The following is a 25,466-nucleotide window of genomic DNA, read 5'->3' on the forward strand; positions in this document are numbered from 1 at the left end:
AGCTGATTAATAACCATCAAATACCACTTGAATACTGAATTGTCATTTTTATCATTCTCTCTATATCCAGAGTAGAAATTAATCCTAAGATACATTTACGTTGTCAGAAACCACAGAGTTTCTGATTCCAGTTATTTTTCCAAGCTCCTGATATCTTCACAGATGTGTCTATGGTCACCAATAAGTTCATTCCCATGTTGGTAAGATTTTCAGGGGACGTTTGAGTGAGAAGTGTGGGATTTTTGTCTATGTACTTTCCAACCAATTTTCTTCAAAGAAACCCACCCAGGAATGAGATACATATCCTAAACACATCCTAATCCTTCCAATCAAGCTCCCATTTGGGTTTCCAGGCATTCATACCATAACTCACTCTGGACTTGACTCTGACCCCACATCCCTCTTGCTACCTGCTCAGTACATGGGCATCTGCCTCCTTCTGCAAGCTTCGCAGAGCTCAGGGCATGCCTGGCTGGGCCTGGCTGGTGTGTCCAGGTACCTTCCTCCTCTACGTTTTCCTGCTCTGATTGCTCTACCCTGCTTGCATGATGCTGCTGGGTGTCTACATGTCAGAGGAGGAAGTCTGAATCAGAGCTCAGCCAGGGCTCTTCCCCACCCCACCCACCCCCAGGACTTGAGGGCCAGAAAACACACTTGTGCCTGGAGGCTGGTGCTTACTCCATGGGTCAACAGTCCCCCCCCCCTTTTTTTTTAAAGACTTATTTATTTTTTTTTTGAAAGCCAGAGTTACACAGAGAGAGAAGGAGAGGCAGAGAGAGAGAGAAAGAGAGAGAGAGAGAGAGAGGTCTTCCATTCGCTGGTTCACTGCCCAAATGACCACAATGGCTGTAGCTGTGCCAATCCAAAGCCAGAAGCCTAGAGCTTCTTCCGGGTCTCCCATGTGGGTGCAGGGGCCCAAGGACTTGGGCCATCTTCTGTTGCTTTCTCAGGCTGTAGCAGAGAGCTGGATTGGAAGTAGAGCAGCCAGAACTCAAACCAATGCCCATATGGGATGCCAGCACTGTAGGCGGTGGCTATACCACTACGCCATAGTGCTGGCCCAACAGTCCTATTGTCACCAGCAACCCCCTCCCAGGACAATGGGTGAGCCCTTGTGATTTAGTCTGGGACTGCTCCCTCTCAATCCTAATCCAGTGCCTTTTCCTTTAACCTTATGAGACCCATGTGCTTTATTGCCAGGCCAGTAACCGATTCTCAGAACAAAGTGAAAATTAAAAAAAGAATTGATTCATACATAATCTCACTTACATTTCTAATTGCTTTAAAGGAGTCTTCTGTTTTTACCCTGGGAAGGGGTGGGTTGGGAGGCTGGCGATGGCGAGGTACAAGTGGAGAGGGTGGGATGTGAAGGAGCAAGCTCAGAAGCTAGAAGGTGCTTGTTTGAGAACTGAGCTATTATGTTCATTTGCTGTGTGCCAGGAGCTCTGTCTCACACTGTCTCCCCGGTCCCCCGAGCACTGATGGATGACATATGTCACTCTGTACCCAGCCCCACATCGATTCTCTCAGGATGCAGAGCTGCACACATTGCAGAGGCTGTCCTTGAGGAGCTCAGAACACACTGACAGAGCCAGGTGCATTGTGCCAGTGTGGAACAGTGCTGTGGAGCACTAAGAAAGAGGACGGGGTGCTGCACCTGTCAGCGGGGGTCAGGGAAGCCATACAGGGCAGCTGCTACCTGAGCTGGTCTCTGGAGGAATATGTGGGAGGCTGTGGGGAGCAACTCGGACTAGACTGTTACTCGAATTAAGACTTATTCTATGCATCTGCTCTCACACAATATGGCGCTGGGAGAGGAGGAAACAGCTTCTACACAGCTGCCTCCAGTTCAACCAACAAGTTGCAGGACCTGCTCCTGATTGGAGGAGAGCAGCGTACTCGGCGTGTGGGTAGCAGAGTTGGGATTGGTGGAAGAGGACTATAAAGGAGGAGAGAGACAACATGCACCAGGAACATCTATCTGAAGGAACACCTGTGCAGCCCCCGAGAGAGCCGGCCGGCGGTGTGCCGCTCCCCTGCGGAAGTGGGGAAAGTGGCAGGGGGAACCGCCCTTCCATGGAGGTGGAAGGGTCGGTAGCCAACCCGGGAAGAACCAGCAGCAAACCCGGGGAGGGCCGAGCAGACAAAAGAACAGTGCAGGGTCCTGTGTCGTTCCTCCGCGAAGAGGGGGAGCGACATAATGGTGCCGTGACTCGGATAGGAAACCTAGGCAGGGTCCAGTGTCGTTCCTCCACGAAGAGGGGGAGCGACAGGAGGCAGCTCAGGTTTTGGGGTGAGCTTATATCAGTGAGAGTCCTGGCAGCAAGTGAGTCACTGGAGTGATCTGAGGAGTTTAATATCAGACTATTTACAGAGGTGGAGGGTGGGCTGAATGGAAATCACCAGAACATGGCAGAGCCCTGGAGCCCTCAGCACCCCAAGGCCACAGGAGGCAGGGCAGTGAGCATTCCCAGAACCCAGACAGACAGAGCCTGGCAGAAGCTGAGTGACAGGTCCACAGAGGCCAGTCTCCCTGGCACCAAGCACAGTGGCGAGGACTGGAGAATGCAGCTGGGGGTGCAAAGGCAAGCTGCCCATCACAGAGACGTGGACAGGCATCATGTGATGGCAGTTTGCTTGGACATGGGGAGTATGGGGCACACTGAGGGACTGGTAGGAGGCAGGAACAGGGCGACTCCAGAGGACCCAGCTGCAGGTCTAAGTGAGGCAGTGACACAGGTAGTGGTCAGGATTTTATACATGATGCATGGCAGGAGGACAGGAGCAGAAGGGAGACAGTAAGGAGCCCGCTGCAACACAGAGGAGCCTGGACCTGGGCCCTGCAGGTCAGAGAAGCTGGACTCAAATCCCGGTACAATTGTGAGGCCCTGCGTAAATCTCATCCTCAAGTTTTTGCTTTCTCCTCTGCAAACGTGGACGCTGCTGTGAGATCAGGGTGAATGAGGTGGGTACCAAGTACAAAGGCAGGGCAAATGAGGCACGCTGGACTTACACAGAGCACTGTGTGTGTAGCCTGATGGACCGAGTCCAGGCAAGAAGTGCTGAAGGCCTCATTACAGCACGGGCAGCCTGCTGGTGGGAGACGGGCCTGGTCATTTCCCTGGATATGAGGATATGCGGCCGGAAGGAGAAGATTGAGTAGGGCAACTCTGGAGATTTGACAGGCAGATTAAACCTGTAAAGGGTCAGAACAGAGAAGGAAGAGAAGGCCTCTGGCCTGGGAAAGGAGGAGGAAGACTTGTAATAGTCAAGGCAACTTCAATGGGCAAAAGGCACCCAGGTGGACTTGCCTGAAGCAACTGAAAATGAGCAATGGGAGGAGGCGAGCATGCGCTTGGAGTCATCAGGGCTCAGGTGGTGGCTAAAGCTATGGGGAGTATGAGATCCCTTGAGGAGTAAGTAGAACAAGAGAAGAGGCTGTTACAAGAATCACAGGAACAGTATGCATCTAAATAGAGCATAGAACAGGAGTTGGTAAAAGCTGGACGAGCAAGAAAAGACCAAAAATCAGAGAAGGAACCAGAGCAAACCATTGTGGAAGGAAAGGAGGACCAAGGGGCTCACAGCATCAAAGGCTCCCCAGAGACTGAAAGGGACCCAGAGACTCAGCAACTGAGACATCACCAGTGACCTTAGCAAGGGCGGTCTCAGCAGAGCGGCTCAGGGCACCAGTTATAATGAGCGGAAAAGCAGGTGGGGGCTTGGCAGCATAGACCACAAATGCAATTATTCCAGGGCTGGGCAGCAAGAGGCCAAGACAGGCCGGTAGGCCTGAGGGCCATCGTTTCTTTTTTAGGATGGCAAAACCTGAGTCTATTTATAGGCTAACACAGGAAGACAACAGAAATAGCCTCCAGAGACAGAGCAAATACAGGGAAAATGATGGCTCCAGATACAGAGATAGCAGAAGACAAGGTGCAAGTGGAGGAGCTCATGTCAGCTACAAGAGCACACCTGCCATGAAGATGGGGCCGGTCCAGCCCCTGCACTCTCAGGGCTTAGTGGCCTTTCTGAAGTGGCTGAGCCTTTCCTGGCAGACAGCAGAGGCTGTTTTGATGTAGGGGGAGGAGTGGGGCTGGCTGAGGCGAGAGGTTAGCATGATTTTTGGTCAAGCGTCCTCGGGGACGCAAAGGCTGGTTTCACTGTCCCAGAGTTGGATCTTACCTGTGCATTTCTCCCCTTTCTCAAGGGTGAAGCCAACGACCAGCAGCACGGCCTGGCTCCACAGGCAAGCATGTGCCGTCAGAGACTTTCCTGCTGTCTTCTTAAAGACAGGTGAAGTGCTAATTCACCCTGGCTCAGGTAGACACAGGGGGGCTGGAAGTGTGGAGAGGCCTGGCCAGGGATGCCAGAGGCTCCCTTGAGACCTGGTTTATGAGTACTTGCAGTTTCTCTTTTTACATTTGGCTTGTCAAAGTGAGGCATCTGACAGCCTTAATTGTTTCCTTAGGGCTTTGACTTTCCCATTAGTGAACAAAGACAATGGGAGAGATTTGGGTTTAGCTCTTTTGCTAAGGAATTCATCTTACACACATACACGATGGTATTTCCAAAGGTTTGTGAGGAAATAGAATTAAAATATTGATTTATTTTTATGCAAAAAATTTTGAAATCCATGCATTGTTTTTTCAAAATATTTCCTTCCTTCCTTCCTTCCTTCCTTCCTTCCTTCCTTCCTCCCTCCCTCCCTCCCTTTCTTCCATCACCCATGTCTTCCACGTGGGTGGCAGGCGCCCAAGTACCTGGGCCATCATCTGTTGGCTTCCCAGGCACATTAGCTGGGAGCTGAATCAGAAGCATAGCAGCTGGGGCTCAAACTGCTGCTGATTTGGGATGCTGGCCTTGCAAGTGGTGGCTTAACCAGCTGTGCCACAGTGTCAGCCCCCATAGTATGCATTTTCCATGCATTTTCAAAAATAGATGTGTGTATATATGCACACATATTCACTGACAAATTTTAAAAAGTGGTTGGGTATGAGGACAGACCACTGGCCCAACACCTGGATGGCTGCTCAAACCCCTGGAATGAAACGCCACTGCCACAGCTGCTTCCTCCAGCAGTCGGGAGCACCTTCAATGATGAACTATGTGATAATGAGGGCCAAGGGGAGACAATGAGCTCATGGGCAGCTCAGATACATCTGTGATTGGCATTCTGAGGCTCTCCTTGCTCATTCTTCCCCAAGATCTTTTATTGGAGCCATTAATAAAAAAGATGAACACTTGTACCGTTTTATACAGGTTCATTTCTCCCATCTGCCCTCTGATGGTTATGAATTAGCAGAAAAACTTCCACAAATCAGACAGGAGATGAAGTCAAAGGGCAAACTAATAAGTGACAAAGACAATCAGTCTCTCCAGCAAAGTGCTAACTACACAGCAAGGAACAGTACAGGACTGGCATGCTGGGCCAACTTGAGGAAGGTGTCTAATTTCAAAGGTGGCCTTGCTTAGGGCTTAATGCCACAGCATCAGGAGGTGCTGGGCTCTCTCCCAAGCAAAGCTGAATGAGGGTACATGATTTCTTGTTTTTCAGTATTTCCAACCTCAACACTGACTTTATCAGTTACTTGCTACTTATTATCTTCTATCAGAACTTCCATTTTGATGTTCTAATGACAAATTTTATCACTTCCCCAAATACCTTCACATAAGGTTCTTTTCGGTGCTCAACAAATGCTTCTAGGCTGACTGGTTAATTCATTCACTCATCCCTTCAATCTTGAACACAAGCCCATAGGCGTTTCCACTTTCTGAGAATGTTGCAGGAAAAAACTCAATTAAATTTAATACTGAGCACTATTATGTTCAAGAAGCTCCAAAGATGCATAAGTTTTAGTTCCTAATAGAAAAAAAAAAGATAGTCAAATAACAACAAAACATGGACAAATCTAAGGGCTAGACAGCCTGAAGAGATCCAAAGGAAAAACAAATTAGATCCTTACTGTGGGGGTAAGGATGGTTTTAAGGGAGAATTCCTAGGAGAGGTTGTGTTTAAAATAAACCTTGAAAGATGAATAAGAATTTGACAGGCAGAAATGCTAAGCCAAACACAGAGGACTCCTTAATTAATCATGGTTGGACTGTGACTGCTGCCAGGAACCAGGAAAGGTTGTACGTCCTTGCAAACAAACCAGCTTCTCGCATCCCACCTGAAATCTATGCACAACCCTCTGGGCCTCCCAGTCATCCTCACCTGTACAGTCTGCAGTCTGTGCTACCAGAAAGGAAGCCTGCGCTCACAGCCTGGCTGTGCTCTCAGAGCAGGGCACCAGCGTCCTTCCTTCGAACTGTGCCAACACACAGAGGGCACTGCAACACAGTGTCTAGGCCAGTGCTCAGTGCAGTGTCCAACTGCCACTGATCTTTATAATTGATTCTCTGTTAATACTAAAGGTTTGCCAGACAGGGTCTAAAGTTCCAAAAAAGAGCAACCTTTATTTGCTTTTGGGGTTAAGGTTGTTCACGCAACAGTCTTTTCCCTGGGCTATTCCATGGTTTTTACATACCAACATGAAACCAGACTCCATGCCAACGTCCCCATAATCCACGTAGTTTCAAGGATACCAGTGACACTATAAAGCTTTCTTCTATGCAAATCCTCTCCCTTCCAATGATCTGAAACTCCTCAAATGAGATTGGTTTGTTTTGAATAATACAACTCCTCTTAACAAGATGCAAATACCTCCTGGGCCAGTAAAGTAGCACCTAGTAATCATTCAAACATTAACTTGTTAAGAAAGCTAGATTGGTTGGATTTTCCTCTTCCTGTGCCTACTTGAGAAGTAGGACAGTCAATGATAAATCTTCCCAGTTTTAAATGTGGAATAGTCAAAGACAGAGCGTAATGCTTATTGACACCTGGGACTCTTACCTTAGAACTCATGAACCCACAGGACTTGGTGTCCATGAATTCTAAAATTCAAAAGTTGTGAAGTATATAAAAGAATTATATTTTCCTAGGGGGAAAACCAGTTTGTATCAAATTCTCAGGCATTTGCATCCCAGTAAAGGTCAAGACCAATGCCTATTCGGTAGCATGAAGAGAAGTCAAGGGGAGGAGTATTTATTTTATTTTGCACACACTTCCCCAAGTGAATTTTTTCAATGCTTTGCACAAATTCTAAATTGATTCCCTTTACACATGCAAGAGAATAAAATGAAGCACAGAGGGACTGGCATTGTGGAGTAGCAGGTTAAAGCTCCACCCGTAATGCTGGCATCCCATTTAGGTACTGGTTTGAGTCCTGGATGTTCCACTTCTGATCCAGCTCTCTGCTAATGCTCCTGGGAAAGCAGTGAAAGATGGCCCAAGTGCTTGGTCCCCCACACCCACACGAGAGACCCAGAAGAAGCTCCTGTTTCCTGGCTTCAGCCTGGCCCAGCCCTGGCCATTACAGTCATTTGGGGAGTGAACCAGTAGATGAAAGATCTCTCTCTCTCTCTCTTCCTCTGTCTCTCCTCCTCTTTCTGTAACTATGTCTTTCAAATAAATAAAAAAATAAATCTTAAAAAAAATGAAGCACACAGTAATGACATCTAAAACCAGTCAGTCATTTTGCAGGAGGACTAGGACTAGTCTAGTTTTCCTGTTCCCCTGTTGTTTCTTCCACAGGGTAATTCTCTCCCTGGCCAACAGTATTTAATTATGTGAAGTTTTCTACATTTGGCCTAATTGGATTTTCTCTCATTATTAGGATAAAAGATGCCTTCAAAGGCTAGGTCCATGGAGACCCATCCAGAGATTTAATTTTGATTGCTTTGTTGGCTTTCTTCAGTTTTCTGCTATGTGGGCCTACTCTCTAGTGAGCTTCATGTCTCCCTTGGGCTGGCTTTAGGCCACCAAGAAGGGTAGAAGATAAAGTCACCAAGAGGATAAGGAGACTTAACAGCCTTTTTAGATTGGAAAATTTACTGCAGCAAACCAGCAGCGTAAGCCTGGCCTAGCTAAGTCATACAGGATTATTTACTCAGTATATACTTCAGGCACTGGGGTTACAATAGTATGCCTGCCTTCATGGAGCTCATGGGAAGAGTTACTGTGATGCAAATTTCCATCCTTTCACCTGGACTGAATTTAAGATCAAGTGAGGGGCCAGCATTGTGGTGTAGCAGGTAAAGCCGCCTCAGCATCCCATGTGGGTGCTGGTTTGTGTCTTGGCTGCCCCACTTCCTCTCCAGCTCTCTGCTAACAGCCTGTGAAATGCAGCAGAAGGGCCCTTGACACTCACATGGGAGACCTGGAAGAAGCTCCTGGCTCCTGGTTTTGACCTGGCAGTTGCAGCCATTTGGGGAGTGAACCAGATGATGGAAAAATCTCTCTCTGTCTCTCTGTCTCTGCCGCTCTCTTTGTAACTCTGACTTTCAAATAAATAAATAAATAAATAACTCTTTTTCTAAAAAAAAACCAGTGAGATGTCACCAGGGGCCTCAGCCATTGCAGAGGTAAAACTATCGAAACTTCAAGCTGAGGTCACCGGAGCCTCAACTCCTTCCCTCATTTACTCTCAACAGTCAGGCAGCACTAGCCCAAACGGTCCAGGCTTCCAACGGCTCAGGCTGTCCACTTTCTATGCATTTCCACTGCTGTCACACATTTTGGTCAGACCCCCTCAACCCCCATTATTAGCAGACCACCAGGAAATCTCTCCCTGGTCCTTCTTGCTGACATTAGTCTCTCTTTACTTGGGGTGTATCACATTCCAAACCACATGCCACTTTTCCTTTTGGCATTCTCGTGATCAAAAACCATCATAGGAGACTAAGTACAGAAGCAGGAAGAAGTAGTAGATAGATTACTCAGAGAAAAAAAGGCTAACTGTAGAATTCTGTGAATAAAAAAAAAACCTGACTGTATATTTGCATATGGAATTGTACTAGAAGGAATAGATATTAAAAGAGAAGTACTGACTTTTTCCTTTATAAAACTAAACTCCTGGGGGCCGGCAGCATGGCATAGCAGGTAAAGCCACTGCCTGCAGTGCCAGCATCCTGTATGGGTGCCAGTTTGAGTCCTGGCTGCTCAACTTCTGACCCTGCTCTCTGCTATGGCCTGGGAAAGCAGTGGAAGACGGCCAAAGTCCTTGGGCCCCTGCATCCAGGTGGGAGACCTGGAAGAAGCTCCTGGCTCCTGGCCAATTGGGGAGTGAACCAGTGGATAGAAAGCCTCTCTCTCTCTCTCTGCCTCTGCCTCTCTGTAACTCTGCCTTTCAAACAAATAAATAATGCTTTAAAAAAATAAAACAAAGCAAAAAACTAAACTCTTGGGATGGGATTAAGACTTTTCCTGCAAGTAATTAAAAACCTATGCTTTATTATACTCCCATGAACATTTATCTGAAAATCTGAAAGAAGTCAGAGTGAGAACCCTGAAGACATGGGCTACGCCCATTTAACTCTGCACCCCAGTGCTTTCTACATAGTGGCATCCAACACCTTTTCAAAAGAAGGGATAAGAGGGCAGGGAAGGAAACAGAAGGTATTAGAGGGGAGGAGGGGAAGGGAAGGGCTCAGACAGGTGTGCTAACATGTGCACGTGACTTAGACCTGCCAGGCATCAGATTTCTAAGTCATCAGGAGTGGAGACTGTTCTAGGTGTTTAGTGAGACTACTAAGCACAGGGACTTTGTTCGCCCAGTAGAGAAGACTAAAAACTAACATGCAGAAGTGGAGAGTACACACCATAAGGATGGAAGGAAGTGTTTCTAAGACTCAGTGGAGATCAGAGCCAGACGACCAGGAACCAAACACCAAGATGGAGGGATGGAGGGCACTAACAAAGACATACTCAGGGCTCCAGAAAGGAAGGGAGGGTGGATAGGAGATGTCCTCCTGAAGGGGGCTTGCAGGGCCAAAGGGGGGCTGTTTCAGGATAGGATGTGTGTAGGGAGCGAGGTGAGTCCATGGAGACAGCTGGGTGGAATAAGGCTGACAGCCCATAACAGTCCAGAATAAGAGAGGCAGGGGACCCGGAGCCAGGGGCAAAGGCCCAAATGTGACCTCAGGGAGGGGAAGAAAGCTGAGGAATCTACAGAAAGTGAGGGTGTACAGAGCTGACAGGTAGCAGGTGGTGAAAAGGGTTTGAGACATTAATGAGGGGAATTTCTACCAAGATGAATAGGGATTGCAGAGCAACCCTGGGGAGCTAATGGAAGAAGCCAGACAGTATGAATGATACCTCCTTTCCCTTCTTAGCTCATAAAGTCCTCCATGCATAAAATTGTGTAATTCCTACTCATGCATATGGATGAAAAGGCACTATCAATGAAACGTTTTGAAGTTGGATGCAATCAAGACATGAAACTGTCATGATTAGAGTGATGGCTACTTCTGTGTCAGACGGCCTGGCCCACATGTGATGGAGGGGAAGTTAGGGGGTGATCTGTGGACTGGGTTTCCTCCAGACACATGGTTGTCAGTCTTCCCTGGTTAGCACACACCCCTCAGGAATCTCAGACAATGGGAGGTTGGAGGGAATAGGCGCTCATTCTCATGGAACCAACACAGGAAATCGCAATCACTCCGTCACAACACAGGGGCAAATGAGACATGCATAAGGATATTTCAAAAAGTTCATGGAAAGTGGAATTAAAACACAAGTTTATTTTTGTGTAAAACTGTAAAATTCATTCATAGTTTTTCTTCCAAAAGATGCATCTTCCATGAACTTTGTGACACAGTCTCATGTGGACTGTAAGCTAAGAGCTGGCTCCGGCTCCAGGCCTGCACCTCCCTGCTGGTCTTTTGGGACCCTTTGTGCCCCAGGTCCCTTTCAAAGTCCAGTAGGAATGGAGAGGAGGGAACGCACACTAGGGTTGGAATGGGGGTTTGTGGAGATTTGGAAGAAGCAAAGTTATAGAACCATGTCTGTCTGTCTGTCTCTCTCTCTCCCCTCCACTCCCGGAGAACCTATACATTTCTAGAGGAGCAATGTGGATCTTCCAGACTTTTCTAAGAATCCTGAGAGCACCTTTTTGGCTTCACAAAATAATAATTATTCTAGCATCTACTGCCTCCCAAAATTATGTGATTCTACTTACATATCCCTGGTTAGGATTAAAAATAATCATATGTTGAAAAAATAATAATGCTTGGGGCTGGCACTGTGGTGCAGTGGGTTAACACCCTGGCCTGAAGCACCAGCATCCCATATGGGCGCCAGTTCAAGACCCAGCTGCTCCACTCTCTGCTATGGCCTGGGAAAGCAGTAGAAGATGGCCCAAGTCCTTGGGCCCCTGCACCCACGTGGGAAACCGGGAAGAGGCTCCTGGCTCCTGGCTTCAGATCAGCCCAGTTCCAGCAGTTGCAGTCATCTGAGGAGTGAACCATCAGATGGAAGACCTCTCTCTCTCTCTCTCTCTCTCTCTCTCTCTCTCTCCCTGCCTCTCCTCTCTCTGTGTAACTCTGACTTTCAAAGAAATAAATAAATCTTTATATAAAAATAATTATAAAAAAGAAAATAATAATGCTTAAAAATTATATATACTTTAAAAATCTTCTACCTGTATCCCATGAGACCCTTTCCTCCTCCCTTTCTGAGAATTAGTATTTCTTCTTTTTGAAGCCTATTTGTTTGATTTTCTGGTAAGGTGCAATTCACCCCACTATGGTTCTCTTTTCTTTCACTGCAAAGTGACTAAAGGACTCTGCTGGTCTCTACCTAAGCTGCTCCTGTGTAAGTCACCAGCTGCTCCATCTCAGAAATCCCAGAGCCCTCTTTCTTCTCTCTTTACTTTCCTTAATCTGAATGACTTATTCTCTGTTAGAGACAAATGCCTTTTTCATTTATTTCCAAGGCTTTACAAATGCTGCCAGAGATTTCTTCTACCTCATTTTCATAATAAAAAAGTATTTAAGGAGTACTTTCTAAACTCCAGCACTTGATCGGCACTTAAGTTACCATATTCTTAAATATTCTTCACTGTCTTCTTTCATTTTTTGCTATGAAAAAATGTGTTTCTTCGTAGACAATATTTTTTCCCCTCTGGATGGTTTTATGATCTTTGCCTTTAATATTCTGTAGTTTCATTACTGTGAATCTGAAGCAGAAGAATCAATTGCTTTTTATTTACATTGCTTGTACTTTGATGTGCTTCCTGAATCCAAGGAGACTGCTTTTTTTCTGAATTTTGCTTGGCCTTATCATTTAAACTCTTGATTGTTAACTTGCTGAATTATACTACAGGGTTACCCTGATTTCCCAGATAATTCCCAAACATCACAGACAGGTCTATTAAATTCCCATTTCCTTTATTATGCAGTTTGCTTGCCTGCATTTTGATACATCATTTTTATCATTCAAACTAAATAAGCAGGCATAGGAACAAGGAGGTTTATCTTGAAAGGGGGCGCAATAGGCTAATCCTCCGCGGCACACCGGTTCTAGTCCTGCTCGGGCACCGGATTCTGTCCTGGTTGCCCCTCTTCCAGGCCAGCTCTCTGCTCTGGCCTGGGAGTGCAGTGGAGGATGGCCCAAGTGCTTGGGCCCTGCACCCGCATGGAAGACCCGGAGAAGCACCTGGCTCTTAACTTGGGATCAGCGTGGTGTGCTGGCCGCAGCGCGCTGGCCGCAGCGGCCACTGGGGGGTGAACCAATGGAAAAGGAAGACCTTTCTCTTTGTCTCTCTCTCTCTCTCACTGTCCACTCTGCCTGTCAAAAAAATAAAAAATAAAAAAATAAAAAGAAAGGAGGGTAGCACTAAATAGGGTGGTAAGACAGAGAGGGCAAAATCTGAGAGCCAGACAGTCCTCCTACCATTTACCAGCTGTGTGTCTATGGGAAAGAGACCTAACCTCACTGGAGCTCAATTTTGGCGACTCAAGAAAGAGAACAGTAGATTCTACTGCCCAGGGTTATTGTTAGGATTAAGGATTAAGTGAGATAATACAAGTCGAGTCCCATCTGACCACATCCTTTGAGGGTAGGACAATGTTCTAGGAACTGTCTGTACCTATTATCCATTTATTGCCATTCAACTCCAAATGTCCCTTGTAATAGATGCTCTGTGATCATGGATAGAATTTCTTTAAGCAGGTCTCCTGCAGAGTAAGCACAGTGATGCAACTTCTCTGCAGAAAGGAAGGATTGTGCAGGAAGAAAAGGACTCTACTGGTCTAGCATCGTCGGTCAGTAGTACAAGTATGAGGATGTCCAGTGGCACTGCGTCCTGGCCACATTCTTAGAACACACAGTTCCTGAGTGACCTCATGGCCCCAGCCCAGCCTGGCATTCACCTCCCTGCAGTCTTCCCCAAATGGTCAGTGTTTGAGGTCTTCCATTTGTAGCAACACTCAGCTCCCTCTGCTAGCCTGTCCCCTCTTTCCAGGTCTCTCTCTCTCTCTTTTAAAAGATTTATTTTATTTATTTGAAAGACAGAGTTACAGAGAGAGGTAGAGGTCTTCCATCGCTGATTCACTCCCCAGATGGCTGCAACGGCCAGAGCTGCGCCCATCCGAAGCCAGGAGCCAGGAGTTTCTTCCGGGTCTCCCATGTGGCAGGGGCCCAAAGACTTGGGCCATCTTCCACTGCTTTCCCAGGCCACAGCAGAGAGCTGGATGGGAAGAGGAGCAGTTGGGACTGGAACCGGTGACAATATGGGATGCCGGCACTTCAGGCCAGGGCTTTAACCTGCTGCGCCACAGCGCCGGCCTCCAGGTCCATCTCTTATAGCTCTCCTGATGTACTCATGGCATACATCATACGTCTCTTACCATAGTCTCACACTGACTTGATCTGTGTGTCTATCAGATCATCTGCACCCAGTCTCTGCTTCCTGTTTTCCTGGCCATTGGGGACTAAGCTTGGCTTAGGCAGCCCAGTGAAGTTCCCTGCCATCCAGTGGCTGCAACCCCACAGCAGTGTCTGAAGGGCATATTGGAGAGAGGTCTCTCTACCAAGCTTGTTCTTCCTTGGGTACTCCCCCTCCTCTGTACATCTGATAGGTAGTCTTTTATTATAACTTAATAATTCTTGATAATATACTGTTTCTACTGGAGTCACTGTGTGGTTGCTGTCTCCTGATTGGGCCCATACTGACATACTAGTCTCCCTAACCCCTGCCTGGTACACTCAACAGCAATGTGGATTCGTTTCTTCTTCCCTCCCCTAGTTAGGCTAAATAACTGATCTCTGGCTTGCTCAAAACCAAAGCACGAATCAATGCAGAAGGCCAAACCTGGAACACATTTCCCCTGCTCTAAACATCTCTGCAGCTACTTGGATGTTAATGAATGGGAGCAAAGATATGAGCACCCACTGGAACCCCAACAGGGACTCTATCTGGTTGAATAAGAATTACTTCCAGTCTGGCCCCTGAAGACTTCAGGTCAGGTGAACTTACTTCCTTCAGTTAGGGATTTTTGCTTGCTTGTCAGTCTAATCCCTAGTGTCAAGGAGCAGAAATACCCTAGGGACTGATTTAGTCAAACATGTTAATTCTATCAGAGTAGGGTCAGGAGACATCAAGAGAGTGAAACTGAAATTCAAAAGCACAGTGACTTCCATAATGGCACAACCGCTGTTGAATTTTTTTCTAGGAAAAGCCAGACAGGTTAGAAAAATCATGTTAATGAAGGAAGTGAAATCCCAAATAAGGAAAAGGAGAGCAAAAACACAAATATTTATTTTCCAGGCCTAGCTCTGGTGTATTCAACAGTCTTATCAGTGACTTACATGAGGATATTCTTATTAAAGTTGTACTTCTCAGAAAATTAGGAGAGAGAGTTGACCTGTTAGCAGAACCTGCTGGTTTAGTACTGGGTCAATTTAGCTAAGCTGGAACTACAGATCTCATTTCCCCCTTCCCATTTCTGATAAAGCCACTGACTAGGGGTGCCCACAACAGAAATGCTTGGGGCCGGCTTGGGGCTAGGCTAATCCTCCGCCTGGGGCGCCGGCACACTGGGTTCTAGTCCCAGTTGGAGCGCCAGATTCTGTCCCGGTTGCCCCTCTTCCAGGCCAGCTCTCTGCTGTGGCCCGGGAGTGCAGTGGAGGATGGCCCATGTCCTTGGGCCCTGTACCCGCATGGGAGACCAAAAAACACCTGGCTCCTGGCTTTGGATCAGCGCAGCGCGCCGGCTGCAGCAGCCATTAGTGGGTGAACCAACAGAAAAGGAAGACCTTTCTCTCTGTCTCTCTCTTCTCACTGTCCACTCTGCCTGTCCAAAAAAAAAAAAAAAAAAAAAAAAAGAAATGCATGGAAGATCTGGGAGGCAGCAATGAAGCAGGAGCTATTGTGCTCTGGAGGTCATCACTGGTTAGAGACGGGAAGGGATTGACGGCAAGTGCTAGTGAGTTTTTAAGGACAGCGCGTCTTCATTTGCTGTACTCTGTCTCCAGCTAGCCCAGGCCACCATCAGGAGCTTCTCTGCAAACTCAAAGCTGGGAGCTAGAAGAGTCACAAGCTTGCCATGGACTCTGCACCTGTCCCTTTTGCAGTTAGAATCCAGCTGTACTCCAGCACATGCCGTGGCTGGCTTCCTGTAAATCCTGACCCATAAACCACACCAGGGATCATTAAGGACTTTTTCTTGACCCTTTTTGGATCTTTTACTTCCTGGTTCCTACTGCAATTCCATAGTTCTAAATCGTATAAGAAAATCTTTTTCACATAACACTGACAGTTGTCCTGCTGAAGGCCAATTTACAAGAATTCAAAAACTGAAGTATGGGCTCAGGTGAATTACATTTGACTTAACATTACTATATACAAAGTCTTGCATTTAGGGTAAAAAATAAAATTAAATAGCAGAAATAAAGAATGAGTAAAACCTGGATTAAAAGCAATTATTGTGGCCGGCGCCATGGCTCAACAGGCTAATCCTCCACCTTGCGGCGCCAGCACACCAGGTTCTAGTCCCAGTCAGGGCGCCGGATTCTGTCCCGGTTGCCCCTTTTCCAGGCCAGCTCTCTGCTGTGGCCAGGGAGTGCAGTGGAGGATGGCCCAAGTGCTTGGGCTCTGCACCCCATGGGAGACCAGGAGAAGCACCTGGCTCCTGGCTTCGGATCAGCACAATGCGCCGGCCGCAGTGCGCCGGCTGTGGCGGCCATTGGAGGGTGAATCAACGGCAAAAGGAAGACCTTTCTCTCTGTCTCTCTCTCTCTCTCACTGTCCACTCTGCCTGTCAAAAATAAAAAAATCAATAAATAAAAAAAGCAATTATTGTGAATATCCAAAGGATTCAGGACTACAACTCCAATTTAACCTAGGAACTGACACCACTTATGAGACAATGAACAAATGACAATGTGATAAAGCTCGTTAAAAAGGGATATAAAGCTCCATATCGTGGAGGTAGAACTGTGTCTCCCTATTTACACTGGTCAGACAGTATCTGAAACATTGAAAATTCAATTCTAATGTATTTTAAGAGGATATAATGGGCTCTGAAATTAGGAAATCTAGGAAAACAGAAGAAAGAATGGCTTAGGAACTCGAGTTAACTGAAAAAAAAAAAAAAGAGAGAAGTAAGATCTAGGTATCTATCTGTAACTCCAGAGATAAGAGCTGGGATAAATGGGAATAATTACATACATAAAGAAATCTTATTTCCAAAAGAAAAGAAAAAAAAGAAATCTGCTTTCAACTAATTAGAACACTACAATAGCAAATAATTTCAGAGAGAGACATTCTATAATTCAGGGGAAACTAGTCCTGATGTTTACCACAATGCTATGAACCTCTTAAAATTCCATGATTTTTGAAACTACCAAGTTCTGGGGAAGCAGACACTGGGGAGTTACTGCTTAATGGGTACAGAGTTTCCACATGAAATGATGAAAATGTTTTGGAAACAAGATAGTGGTGACAGGTGACCAACATTACCACCACTGATTTGTACACTTAAAAATGGCTAAGGAGGCTTGTGGTGTGGCACACAGTGGGTTAAGCCACTGCTTGGGATGTCTATATTCCATTTCGGAGTCATAGATGCTCTGCTTTTAATCCAACTTCCTGCTAATGCACCTGGGAAAGCAGTGGATGATGGCTCCAATACTTGGGTACTTGTCACCCATGTGAGACCCAGATGGAGTTTCTGGCTCCTGGCTTCAGCCTGGCCTGGCCCTGGCAATTGTGGGCATTTAGGGAGTGAAATGGCACATCACTGTCATTCTCATTCTCTCTGTTTCTTTCACTCTCCCCCTCCCTCTCTCTCTCTCCCTCTTTCTGTGTCAATCTGCCTTTCAAATAAATAAGTAAAAAATTTAGGGAGGAGGCAAGATGGCCTAGCCAATAGAATCAAAAAGGGAGAGAACGATCCAACATGGGAAGTGAGATACACAGCAGACCCATAGAATGGCAAATGTCCTAACAGCACTCTGGCCTCATAATCAGCCCTTAAGGCATGTGGATCCGGCTGAAATGCCCATGAGAGTATTTCAGGCATGGAAAGCCAAGACACTCTGGGGGAAAAAAAAAACCTAAATGAAAGATCTCCATGAGTGAGATCCCAGTGGAAAGAATGGGTCATTAAAGAAGGAGGTACCTTTCTCTGAAGGGAGGAGAGAACTTCCACTTTGACCATGGCCTTGTCTAAAAATGATCAGAGTCAGTGAACTCAGGGGGCTTCCATAGCCTTGGCAGCTCATGACAAGAGCCTAGGGTGATTACTGATGCCATAAACAAGAGTGCCAATTTGTTAAGTCAACAACAAGAGTCACTGTGCACTTACTCCTCATGTAGGATCTTTGTCCTTAGTGTGCTGTACATTGAGATTTAATGCTATAACTAGTACTCAAACAGTATTTTTCACTTTATATTTCTGTGTGGGAGCAAACTGTTGAAATCTTTACTTAATGTATGCTAAACTGATCTTCTGTATATAAAGAGAATAGAAAATGAATCTTGATGTGAATGGAAGGGGAGAGGGAGTAGATAAGGGGAGGGTTGCGGGTTGTAATCCATATTCTGTACTTTGGAAATTTATATTCATTAAATAAAAGTTAAAAAAAATTAAAAAACACATTAGATTGCAATGACCTGTTCTCCTGTCTTTTCTCAGCTTGATCTTTCAACTGGACTATATCCATAGCAAAGTAAGATCTGGGCACATACTATATGTCATTTCATGCATATAATTAATAACACATCACTGCTAAACTTTTGGTGGGTGGATATTTTTATATTTCTAACAAATTTAATCATATGACAGTGCAGCAAAATTAGGAAAGAGCAATATACTTGCTTCCTATTGCTGTTATACAGTATCGTCACAGCCTTAGTATTCCCTGCGAGGAATGCAAAAGAGTTAAGCCCAGAATTTGATTTAATAACAAACTAAACTTCCTTACTGACATGGGTAAAAGCATTTCTTTTGAACAGCAAGAATAAATTCTACCATTAAGGAATATACCTAAATGAAACGCTTCAGTAACCCAGTGTTTCATAAAAGCCATAGCAATGATAAGCTTTTCAGTGGTGCTACCCAAACAAACCAGAGTGTTTCCTTAAGGGCAGAAAAAACAAATATGCCCATGCGAAGTCCATTTGTAAATGTTGCCATATTATCCTGATGACAAATGTTCTTACTGATAAGATGGAATATATATATATATATAGAGAGAGAGAGAGAGAGAGAGAGAGAGTTAGTTTAGAAAAAAGTCCCCTTTGTCTGCACCCACACATGAACACAGACTAAAATACCACAATTTTAATACATGAGAAAAAAAACTGCCTAGGAGTTGAAAATGTACTGGCTAAAGTTCATTTCTCTGTTCGTCAACACAGAGTGCTTCACTTCAGTAGATGAGAGACTGGCGCTGTAGCTCAGCAGGCTAAGCCCCCATATCAGAGCGCCTGTTTGAGTTCCAGGGCTCTGCTGTGGAGCTTTCTTCCTGATAACGCACCTGAGAAGGCAGCACAAGATGGTCGAGTTTTTGAGCTCCTGTCACCAAGTGAGAGGCCAAGATGGAGCTTGTGGCTGCTGGCTTCAGCTTGGCCCAGACCTAGCTATTGTAGTCTTTTAGGGGAGTGAACCAGTAGATGGAAGATCTCTGTCTTTGCCACTCTTTTGAGTCAATCTTTTATTTTTAAAAAAAGTGAACTTCAGGGGCTGGCACTGTGGCATAGTAGTCTAAGTTGTACTGGCATCCCATACAACCGCTAGTTTGTGTCTTCACTGATTCACTTCTGATCAGCTCTCTGCTTACAGACTGGGAAAGCAGTGGAAGATGGCCCACGTGCTTGTGCTCCTGCACCTGCTTGGGAGACCCAGAAGATGGCTCCTGGCTTTGGATCGGCTCAGCTCTGGCTGTTGCAGCCATTTGGGGAGTGAATCAGGGATGGAAGAACTTTCTGTCTCTCCCTCTCTCTGTCTGTAACTCTACCGTGCAAATAAATAAACAAAATCCTTAAAAAAAAATTCAGGGGCCGATGCTGTGGCACAGTGGGTTAATGCCCTGGCCTGAAGCGCTGGCATCCCATATGAGCGCTGGTGCTAGTCCTGGCTGCTCCTCTTCCAATCCAGCTCTCTGTTGTGGCCTGGGAAAGCAGTCCTTGGGCCCCTGAACCCATGTGGGATACCTGGAAGAAGCCCCTAGCTTCTGGTTTCGGATCTGCATAGCTCCAGCCGTTGCGGCCATCTGGGGAGTAAATCATCGGATGGAAGACCCCTCTCTCTCTCTCTCTCTTTCTCTCTCTCTCTCTGCCTCTCCTCTCTCTGTGTAACTCAGAATTTCAAATAAATAAATAAATCTTTAAAAAAATAAATTCAATAGATGAGTAAGATATCTACAACCAGAGAGCCCATTGTGTTGGTGTTGGCCCGAAGAAAAATTCATTCTAAAATTTAAAATTCTTTGGTGTCTCCATCCCCATCCTATTCCTCCCTCCAAAAAATTTCTTCTTACAAGTGAATGGATGGAAAAAGACATACCATACCAATACTAATTGAATGAAATTTTTGAAAAGGAAAAACAAATTTAGAAAACTAATACTATTTGATTTCAAGCTTCAGTAATCAAGACCGGAGAAGTAGATGAATGGAACATAACAGTCCAGAAATAGAACACACAGATATGTACACTGATTTTTAACAAAGATGAAAAGGCATTTCGATAAAGAATATTATCAGCAAATGGGGCTGGAACAACTAGACATCCATTCGCAAAAACAGAAAGAGGCACAATTTTGATCTATCCCTCACATCATGTAAAAACAAAAAATCAAATTGGATCATATATCTAAACATAAAACCTAAACGTCTAACACTTCTAGAAGAAATCATAGAAAGTCTTTGGGATCTTGAGTTATGCAAAGATTTCTCAGACATGACATCAAAATCACAATCCATCAAAGTAAGAATTTGATAAATTGTACATTATCAAAATTCAAAACTTTTGCTCTTCAAAAGACATTGTTAAAAGACAAATCAGATGTGGAGAAAATACTTCTAAATCATAGAACTGAAAAAAGGACTGAAGAACTCTCAAAATGTAAAAATAAGAAAATAAAACACCCCAGTGATAAATGGGCTGATTTGAACAGATGCTTCAAAATAGATATATGAATGGCATAGAAGATAAAAATGATAATATTGTTAGACAATAGGAAAGTGAAAACTAAAACCAGAATAAGGTACTGATGCTTGCCTATTTAAAGAGAGAAAATTTAAAAGACTGATGATGTACGGCAAACAGTTGGAGGGACCACAAGTCTCATGCACCACTAGTGGTGTGACTACTTTGTAAAGCATTTGATAGTTACATAAAAAGGCAAACATGTTATCTACTGTATGACTCAGCCATTCTACTCTGGGGTATTTATCCAAGAAAAATAAAAGCATTATTCATACAAAGACTTGTATGTGAACATTCATAGAAGTTTTAATTATAATAGACAAAAACTGGAAACCGCCTCAATGTTTACCAACATACAAATGGTTGGTGAACAAGCAAAATGCATTATACTCATGCAATGGAACACTATTCAGTAATAAAAGTGAATGAACTGTTAATAGATTCAATGACAAGGAATGAATCTCAAAATAATCATGCTAAAAGGTGAAAAGAAAAAGAGGATATGTTGTATGGATCTATTTATAAGACTCTAGAAAATGGAAGCTCACTCTTAATAACAAAAAGGAGATTGGTGGCAGCTTGAAGATGGCAAGTTGGGGAGAGGTGGGACAGGGAAGAATGGAGGGGAAAGATCACAAAAAGGCACAGGAAATTTTGGGGTTAATATCATTTTGATCAAAGTGATGGTTTTACCACACATGTATGAAGACTTTCCAAATCATTCACTTTAAAGATGTTAAGTTTTGTGTCTCAATCAGACTTCAATACAGCTATTAATATAAAACAAAATTAGCAGTTTATTTGGGACACATAAAAAGTTTGGAGAAAGTCCTTTCTTTAAAAAAATTTATTTAGTTAGTTGAAAAGCATAGTTACAGAGGGGAGGGAGAGAAACAGAGAGAAAGAGAGAGAGAATCTTCCATCCACTGGTTCACTCCCCAAATGGCCATGACAACCAGGGTTGGGCCAGGAAATTCCTCTGTGAGGGAATTTCACTCCATTTCCCACATGAGTGGCAGGGGTCCAAGTGCTTGGGCCATCTTCCATTGCTTTCCCAGGTACATTAGTAAGGAACTAGATTGGAAACAGAGCTTCTGGGACTTGAATTGGCTTTACCATGGGATGTTGGCATCATAGGCAGTGGTTTAACCTGCAGCACCACAACACTGGTGCTGGAAATATCTTTCTTTAAACCAGGAAAAGGGTAGATTCAAATTCATGATCATAATCCACATATAGGTCACTTTCATGTACATGACATCAATGTGAAACACACACACACACACACACACAAATTCTTCCTTTTACACAATGCAAATGACAGAGGTTTGTCCATTTATATTCTTCAAGCCCAGTTCTGATTCAATCTGTTTCTTAAACTCTTTCCTCTTCACACAAATAGAAAGCAACTATTCCCTCTTGTGAGTCACTGTAACACTTATATTAATTTTCATATTTAATTCAATGCATTTATCCATCCATCCATGGCACATTTATTAAGTGGCCTGTGTAGGCCAGGCACAGCTTGGCACTAGATATACAAAAGTGAGTAGTCCACCCAAGAGTCTCACAGTTCAGTGACAAAAGATTGGCATTAAAAAAAAAGTCACAGTAAAACACTATAACCACCATTCCAAGAAACAATAAAAAGTACAATGGGAACACACAGGAAGAAATTCATCTTGTCAAACACATTATCTTATACCACAGTGATTTGTTCAGGACTCCATTTCCCTAATAAATTAAAAACTCCCGGCCGGTGCCGTGGCTCAATAGGCTAATCCTCCACCTTGTGGCGCCGGCACACCGGGTTCTAGTCCCGGTCGGGGCGCCAGATTCTGTCCCGGTTGCCCCTCTTCCAGGCCAGCTCTCTGCTATGGCCAGGGAGTGCAGTGGAGGATGGCCCAGGTGCTTGGGCCCTGCACCCCATGGGAGACCAGGAAAAGCACCTGGCTCCTGGCTCCTGCCATCGGATCAGCGCGGTACGCCGGCTGCAGCGGCGGCCATTGGAGGGTGAACCAACGGCAAAGGAAGACCTTTCTCTCTCTGTCTCTCTCTCTCATTGTCCACTCTGCCTGTCAAAAATAAAAAATAAAAATAAAAAAAAAAAAAACTCCCTGAAAACAAGGGACCTTACCTTCTAGTCATCTACTAAATCACCCAGCACAGTACCTGGCAAGGAGAATTCACACGTGTACATTTGTTTGCAAGAACAGAAATTGTATTTCACAGGCATCTACTCTGACTAGAAGTCAGAGCCACCATGCTGCCATCTTCACTGTTGAGTTCCCACCCATACCCATTTTGCCAACAAAGGCATGGTAATATTTTTTTTTTTTAGTTTAAATAACACAAAAACATATATTGGCTCAAGTAGTTGAAAAATCCAGTGGAGTGGACTTTGGGCATGTTTCAGTCTCAGTCATGGCTCTGGAGCCATTACACTTCATCTCTCTAAAGTGTGTTTTGCATCATTTTCTTCCTGGATTGCTACTGGAGTTATAAAATGGTAGGCAGCAGCAGCAACAATTAGAGTTTTCAGTTACAGAGAGAGAGAGCAAGAAATAGAGAGACAGATCTTCACCCACTGCTTTACTCTCCAGATGGCCACAAGGGCCAGGGCTGGGCCAAGATGAAGCCAGTAGCCAGGAGCTTCTTCCAGGTCTCCCAACTGGGTCACGGGGGCCCAAGCACTTGGGCCATCCTCCACTGTTTTCCCAGGCCATTAATAAGGAGCTGGATCAGAAGCGGAGTAGGTAGGACACAAACCAGCACCCATATGGGATGCCAACATCACAGGCAGTGGCTTTACCCACTACATCACAATGCCAGCCCCAAGCAAATAGGTTTACACGCTTTATCATTTAGAACCAAGAAGTGGTGCAAGCATTTGACACAGTGGCCAAGACATTGCTTTGGATGTCTGCATCCCACATTAGAATGCCTGAGTTTGAGTCCCAGATCCACTTCCGATTCCAGCTTCCCACCAATGTGTGCCCTGGGAGCAGCAGATGATTACTCAGGCACCTGGGTTCCTGCCTCCTATGTGGGAGACCCAGATTGAGCTCCAGTCCCCCAGCTGTAGCCTGCCCCAGCCCTGGCTGTTGCAGGCATCTGGAGAGTGAACCAGTGGATGGAAGACCGACCCCCTCTCCCTCTGTCTCTCTCTCAAATAAAAAATGAAATTAAAAAAAAAAAGAACTAAGAAGACTAGTTTTCATCAATTATAAAGCAAAAGTCTTGCATTTTGCTCTAACTGAATCACCTAGAGGTTGTAGGTCAAGGTCACACGTTGATTGCTCTGCTCTGGTTTCCCTGAGCCACTATTGGGGTAAGAGGGATGTATTTTTTTTAATAAATGTATTTTTTATTTAATAAATATAAATTTTGAAAGTTCAACTTTTGGATTACAGAGGCTTTCCCCCCCATAACTTCTCTCCCACCCACAACCATCCCATCTCCCACTCCCTCTCCCATCCCATTCTTCATCAAGATTCATTTTCAATTATCTTTATATACAGAAGATCAACTTGGTATATACTAAATAAAGATTTCCACAGTTTGCACCCACACAGAAACACAAAGTATAAAGTACTGTTTGAGTAGTAGTTTTACCGTTAATTCGCATAGTACAACACATTGAGGACAGAGATCCTACATGGGGAGCAATTGCACTCCTGTTGTTGATTTAACAATTGACACTCTTATTTATGGCGTCAGTAATCACCCTAGGCTCTTATCATGAGCTGCCAAGGCTATGGAAGCCTCTTGAGTTCACAAACTCCGACCTTATTTAGATAAGGCCATAATCAAAGTTCTCTCCTCCCTTCAGAGAAAGGTACCTCCTTCTATGATGGCCCATTCTTTCCACTGGGATCTCACTCACAGAGATCTTTCATTTAGGTTTTTATTTTCATTTTTTTATGGCAATAATTTGATAGGACACAAAATAGAAATCTAAACCAATGTCTCAAAAAAGGAATGGCTGATCTCCCAGTGAAGAAAACAGGACGGAGGTTGGGATAAGGAAGGCTTGGTCTGCAGAGATCCAGGACGGATGAATGCCATCCATGATTCAAGGTCCTCATGGTTTCTGTGGGCATCCTGGCTTTCCATATCTGATTGTTATCTCATGTTCCTCTGCCCAGGGCATACACATGGATGGTAGTCATCCAGGCTCTATAGGAAGCATACCAGTCTTATTGGGAATGCAATTTCTGATTGTGTGTCAGTTCAGTCTGATGTCATACACTGAGTGGCTTTAAAACAACAGAAACTTATTTCTCACAGTCTGGAGGCTGAAAAATCCAGGATTAAGTTGCCAGCAGACTTGATGTCTGGAAAAGGCCCTCTCCTTGGTTCCTACATGGCTCCTTCTAGCTGACCCTCACATGGTGGGAGAAGCCAGCTAGCTAGCTTCTGAGGTCTCTTTCAGTAGGCCACTTATCCCAACCATGAGACCTCTGCCTTCATCACCTAATCACTTTCCAAAAGCCCCACCTGCTCCTATCATCTCCTTGGGGGTTAGGATTTCAGCATATGAATTTTGGGAGGAAACCAACACTCAAGACCATAGCAGGAGAGACTACATTTGACTTCCTGCTTCCCCAAAGGATCACAAACCCTTCAGCTACGCTTAGTTTCTGAAAGGGCAGAAAGGTGGAAGAGACAGCAACTGTGGGGAAACTGTGAGCATGTGGTGATGGAATCAGCCAGTTTTTTCATTCTGATCAACATATATGCAATTAAGGAAATTCAGTTAGGACAAAGCTAGCAGAAATTGAAAAGGTCTCTGATTACAACCAAGCAATATGGATTAAATATCAAGCAGAAATCCTTCACAGCTCTCCTAGACAGTGCAATTCAACATGGCCAGAACAATTTTCCTCTCAGTCTTAAAGGTAAAGCAGATTTACTTTTTGTACTTACA

The 25,466-nt window shown here is 44.9% G+C and overlaps 1 protein-coding gene across 4 annotated transcripts in view; it reads right to left on the bottom strand.

Moving 5' to 3' along the window:
- Positions 1–25,466, bottom strand: part of C7H1orf226 (chromosome 7 C1orf226 homolog) — a 343,498-nt gene that overhangs the window by 64,706 nt on the left and 253,326 nt on the right. The window lies entirely within an intron of this gene.

The sequence above is a fragment of the Oryctolagus cuniculus genome, chromosome 7 (genome assembly GCF_964237555.1).
Source record: "Oryctolagus cuniculus chromosome 7, mOryCun1.1, whole genome shotgun sequence".
In the NCBI taxonomy this organism is placed as follows: domain Eukaryota; kingdom Metazoa; phylum Chordata; class Mammalia; order Lagomorpha; family Leporidae; genus Oryctolagus; species Oryctolagus cuniculus.